We start from the raw sequence: 6,000 nt of genomic DNA on the forward strand, positions 1-6,000 counted from the left end.
TGTTTGTCATGATTGTGAACCCAAATCGAGAGGGATGTATTGTGTCATTTGCAGGCACAACCATTATTCAAAGAAAGGTGTTGGGATGGTTTCGCATGATAATTTATTGTGACCATCCCTACCTTTTTTACATATTTTTTTCTCATACCATTACGACATTACTTTGCATTCTTAAAAACACGTGTTTTTAATTCCCTTTATAAATGTATAAAAGCATGTAAGAAAAGAGTGGTAATCCCATTGTGTATGAGTATGTGTGCTAATTTACAAACTCTTATGTCTGTGTACGTAATATTATGAATGGGCATAAGTGGCCCACGTGTAACATAGATAGAGGTGCCAGTAATGTATCCCATGGATTGCTTTCTCCTTTTCCCCACCTCCTGATTAATGTAATTCAATTATTATTGCCCTCAGGTCCACGCGTTTCCTTGGAGGTAGGCTCACTGCCCCCAGGGGACAAGCACTACAACCTGTGGAGGAACTGTCGCTGGGTGAGGAGCGTTTTGGCCTGCCCCATTGAAGAGGTGAGGGGGCAACGTGAGACAGATTACAAGAAAGCATTGGAGCCTGGGTCAACTGGTGGGCACAGTGTGGATGTAAAGGACAGTTCCCGGTTGCTGCCCTGTTGAACCGCCACATGGTTGGTGAGTTATTCTCTCCATCTCTCAGCAAGCGAACAAGTTGACAACGATCTTTCCCCCTGGGATGGATTTTCTTTTATCTATTTATCCTCTGCCTTCCACTCTCCTACACCCACCCCTCCTGCACTTTTGTTTTCATCTGTGTGAATCCTCAAATAGCTCTTCACATGAATTTGTGACCATTGCTCGGGAAGGTTTTCGACAATTCAAATTAAGTACGTGTTGTATTTTAAAGTGCTGTCATACCTTGACGATTTAGCCAGCCTATGCCGACTTATGAAAAATTTGTCCAAAACGTTGGCACACGTCGAATACGTTATGGGTAAGTTTTGATAACATAAAGAGCACGCTGAAAAACACTGCCATACGTCGTAGTACGCTGGCTTTCATCGTTGTACTTTGCGGTTGTCCTCAAATTTTAGCATGCTTGAAATTTAACGACGTATGCCAGCGTATGACTCACACGTTCCGCTACGCTGGCCATAAGTTGTAGGCACGTTATGCGATCGTTGACATACATCGACACACGTTACTTGTAAGTTACTCATAAGTCGAAACACGTCGAGGTAATGATTAGCGTACCCAAAACCTATTTATAACCTATGAGTAACGTGTTGTAGGCACGTTACACAATCGTTGACACACGTCGAGGTAATGATTAGCATACCCGAAACTTATTTATAACCTATGAGTAACGTGTTGTAGGCACGTTACACAATCGTTGACACACGTCGAGGTAATGATTAGCGTACCCGAAACTTATTTATAACCCATGAGTGACGTGTTGTAGGCACGTTACACGATCGTTGACACACGTTGAGGCAGGTTATGCGATCGTTGACACACGTCGACACACGTTACTTGTAAGTTACTCATAAGTCGAAACACGTCAAGGTAATGCTTAGCGTACCCAAAACTTATTTCTAACCTATGAGTAACGTGCTTTGAACCTATGTGTAACGTACCTCCAACGTACCTATGTGTAACGTACTTCCAACGTCTATTGACGTATGTAGACGTATTTCATTGACGTCTTCCGAACGACCACAGAACTTACTGAACGTGTTTCTAATTTACAGCTACTGTATAATGGCGTATTGGCAGCGTTAAAAAAAACAAAAAAACAACAATAACTTCCGATATTACGTCACGTCCGATTGCCTCTTCAGTTTGCTCATGTCTTATTCTTAGTTCCTCCTCTGTGAATATTTTCTGTTTGAGGATATTGTCACGTTGACGTTGAAACTTAAAAGCAAATGTCCGAATGTATTTTAAAATTCGTGATAGACTTAAAAAAAAAAAACACACAACAACAACAACAACAACAACAACAACAACAACAACAACAACAACTTCAGATATTTCGTCACGTGCATTCACGGAGCCAAGGAGAAAAAAAGAAAATGTGCCTTGACGGAGAAAATAAGTTTCAGGTATGCTAAACATTACCTCGACGTGTTTCGACTTATGAGTAACTTACAAGGAACTTGTGTCGACGTGCGTCAACGATCGCATATCGTGCCTACAACTTATTCCCAGCTTAGCGGAACGTGTGAGCCATACGGCGAGTATGTCGTAAAATTTTTAGCATGCTTGAAATTTCACGACGTACTAAACGTACCCTAAATATGACAGCGTACTTCATCGTTTTTCAGCGTGCTCTTAACGTATACGCCTTACCCATACCGTATTCGACGTGTGCCAGCGTTTTAGACACATTTTTCATATGTCGGCATACGCTGGCTAAATTGTCAAGGTGTGACTGCGTGGTTGACACTTCCAATTCTCAGGCGGTTATGATTTAAATCGGCGTGCGGCAGGTTTTTAACAGGCTACTCCACGAGTTCGTCAGCGATACGTGCAGCGCGCGATGCCTAAGTTAAACTATCGTTGGGCATAGGTTGTGAACGCCGACAACAGGCGAAGCATTCGTTGGTATAAGTTATCTATAAGACAACGAAACGTTCTGTGCCCATTACTAAAATGTTCTGCATACGACCAACACGTTACGAATACGACCAAAACTTAAAAAAAAAAAAACATGAAAACTTCAGCATACGCCAACGTTTTACATACATTTTTAGACGTTGCCATTGCTGGCTCAATCATCAAGGTGTGACAGCGCCTTTACCAACACAGCCTATCTGTCAAATTTGTACATCTCATTTGTGTTGCTTGTATTTATTATTTTACGAAACTGTACATCATAATTTATGATAAATTAGCTTTTGCCAATCTTGCATTGCTTAAAGTTGCATGAGGTTACCATCTCATTCACTGTTTAAGAGCAGGTTTTAGGTCGCTGATGACTTCGCGTGATTCGAAGGTTGTAAACGCATTAATAAACGTGGGGTATTTATTTTCTTACATTTGAAACTCAAAATATGCTAAAATTAACTTTTAAGTCAAACTTTTCTCGGTGATCGAAAAACAGACCGGAAGTTACCGAAGATGCTATGATGTCACGTTCTCTGAAAACTTCGTGAACATTCGGAAACAGCATGTAAACAATGGTGAGATGCGAATCAGAGAGTGATTTCAACGTCGATGAAATCGAGTGTATTCATTCCGATATTGCTGAGGACGAGTCGGAGGATGATGAGAATTTATACTATGGAGTTTCTGGCCCTGAGCCATATAAATTTGAGCCACTTGCAAATGTCAGAAAACGGCCTATTTCGTGTACAAGTGGCAGGACTGACTGTCCAGCAGTTCACACTGACAGACTCCACCAGACAGATTGGTTTGTAGATTTTCATTTTCTTGTTCGATGCATAAAATAATGTAAAGTTTGATTCGTCTGTGACTTGATATAATAAGTTTTTTTAACCCTCTGGTAGCCTGATGTTGGCTCAGTGGTTAGGGTGGTGGCTTGGGATCCTCGGGTCCTGAGTTCAAGCCCCGTCGGCCGCTGAATTAATACACCAGGGGGTTGACTGAGCCTATCATCCTTCCGAGGTCGGCGAAATGAGTACCAGTTCCAGTGTGTGTACTGGTAGAGGGGCACTGCATCAGCGACACAGTCGCGCTTCAAGAAATGATAGCCACCCCGGCAGCTAAGCTGCCATACGACCACCACCGCTACCCCGGCAGCTCAGCTGCCATATGACCACCACCAACCCTCTAGTCACTCAAGAGTCAGAAATAGAATGAATCAATAATGGACCCTTGATGTTGAAGTCTTTCTGACAGCTGAGCTTGACCCCGCCAAAGTGATGATGGCGTGGCCGATGGGGAAGAGATTCTCAGCCGCGTTCCCCATTACGGGTAACAACGTACGGACTTCCAGATAGTGATGACTTACTGTATTCTAATAATTTCTCGATTTCTTATGTGCAGTTATAGATAAACACAATGCCTCAATCCTTGAGAGGTGACAGTGTGAGAAGATGAAGCAGGAGCCAGCTGAGGAGCAGAAGGCTGAATGGTGGGCACAGCGTCACGCTTGTTTTGAAACCGAGCCCACTCATTGCGTTGCCTTCGTAATCCTCGGCTGTGAAATGGTCACCACAAATGACAAGTCTATCCAAAGGGTCCTCTTTACCCGTTTTCTTTGGGGGAATATTCGCCCATTTTGTTTGTGCAAATCTTATCCACTGCCAGCGAATGTTTGATTCCTTCGGGAATCGGTGGGAGTGATTACCCGTTTTCCAGCCATTTTCGCAAAACATGACGACACACGTACGAGGCATGATGTACAAATATCCAAATAACTTTGTTCTACAATAATTCAAAATAAAAAAGGATAATATAGACAGTTGCATGCTCAAAAAAAGGGAGAGAACGGCCCGATGAACTGGACACTTCTTCAATGAGCGAGTGAGCGCCGCTTTCTTTTGGAGAACATGACGTCACCATCCATATATGGGCACGTGGCTGTTTTTTTTTCAACGGCCTCGAGAAATAACTTCGGAGTTAAATTTAATTAATTTTCCCAATAGTTAGGCCACCACAATAGTTTGCATCAAACTATTTAATGCACATATAATCATATTGATAAATTTTCAGAACATCTTTGGTGACCTGCAACCTGCTCTTAAACATAAGCTCACAAAAGCCATTGGATGTTCGGCAGAAAGACCATCCATCTTTTTTAATGCAATCAATCAGGCCGTTTGGTTTATCTTGAGGCAATTAGACCCAACACGACTGTGGTCCACCAAGACCCTGTGAATATCTATCTATAATTCCAGCAGTGTGTGTGTGTGTGTGTGTGTGTGTGTGTGTGTGTGTGTGTGTGTGTGTGTGTGTGTGTGTGTGTGTGTGTGTGTGTGTGTGTGTGTGTGTGTGTGTCATGGCACCTGCCCTCGCTTAAGTTAAGAGTGCAGAATAATTATATCGGGATAAGTCTGCTCTGTTTCTGCTTTTGTAAGTTGCTTGTTCTGTTGTTGCACCACACATTTATTTCTATCCCTGCTTTACATACAATAATAAACTACATTCACTGTGCCACATGCTTTTCCTCACCTGCCTGTTAATAAATGATTGTGTAGAAATGTTCCGAGCTCGTTTTTGCCTTTTCTTTCATTGATCCAGCGTGGTCCATATCCTAGCCGAGCTGGGACTTCATTCCCAACAATCTGTTCCTTTTAGCCGGTACGTTCTTGGCAGTTTCGCTCGGTGGCCCGTTTCGGACAAGGTGTCCCCCGGTAATTAGATCACGTGATAAATTAGGTAACCGGTTAAGACGGAGGACCCTAGGTCATGTGGTTGAATTATTGGCGTTCACGGTCGGTTACATCTGACCCGGAAAGGTGGTTCGGTTCAGACATGGTGTCCCCCGGTAATTAGGTCACGTGATAAATTAGGTAACCGGTTAAGATGGAGGACCCTAGGTCATGTGGTTGAGTTATTGGCGTTCACGGTCAGTTAGTGACCGCTGCGTCACGGAGTTATCCATGTGTAATGGCCTGCGATTCCGGAGTGTTTGGTGGGAACCTGAGATAGCTTCCCCCTTGTGATCTTCTCACCCCGATCCCTGGCCACAACAATATATATATATATATATATATATATATATATATATATATATATATATATATATATATATATATATATATATATATATACTAGCTGAAGTACCCGGTAATTTGCCCTATTTTCCTCACGCTAGTTAGACTGAGGCATTAGTTGTATGGAGAAAATTAGGAAGGCTTCTTTTATTCCTCAGATTTATGGAAGGAAGGCTTTATGCTGCCGTAATCCTCAGAGAGGTCATAGTTGAAGGCAGCCTTGAGCCACTCAATGTTTCTCGCAGCAGTGGCAACTGTCCTTGATGTCCTGCCAAAACCCGGACCAAGAAAGCTGGAACGTGAGTTTTGTGCTTCTCTCGCCCGTCGGTGTGACGCTCTATTTG

The 6,000-nt window shown here is 42.8% G+C and overlaps 1 long non-coding RNA gene across 2 annotated transcripts in view; it reads left to right on the top strand.

The window, feature by feature from the left end:
• Nucleotides 1-6,000, top strand: part of LOC147027004 (uncharacterized) — a 78,621-nt gene that overhangs the window by 50,424 nt on the left and 22,197 nt on the right. The window contains exon 2 of one of the 2 annotated variants that reach the window (XR_015058606.1): nucleotides 418-1,809. This is a non-coding gene — a long non-coding RNA (uncharacterized LOC147027004). Of the gene's footprint in view, nucleotides 1-417; nucleotides 1,810-6,000 lie in introns of those variants that run through there. The other variant, XR_015058607.1, reaches the window with a different exon arrangement.

The sequence above is a fragment of the Eptatretus burgeri genome, chromosome 5 (genome assembly GCF_056783735.1).
Source record: "Eptatretus burgeri isolate ZD-2024b chromosome 5, Ebu_testis_v1, whole genome shotgun sequence".
Classification (NCBI taxonomy): domain Eukaryota; kingdom Metazoa; phylum Chordata; class Myxini; order Myxiniformes; family Myxinidae; genus Eptatretus; species Eptatretus burgeri.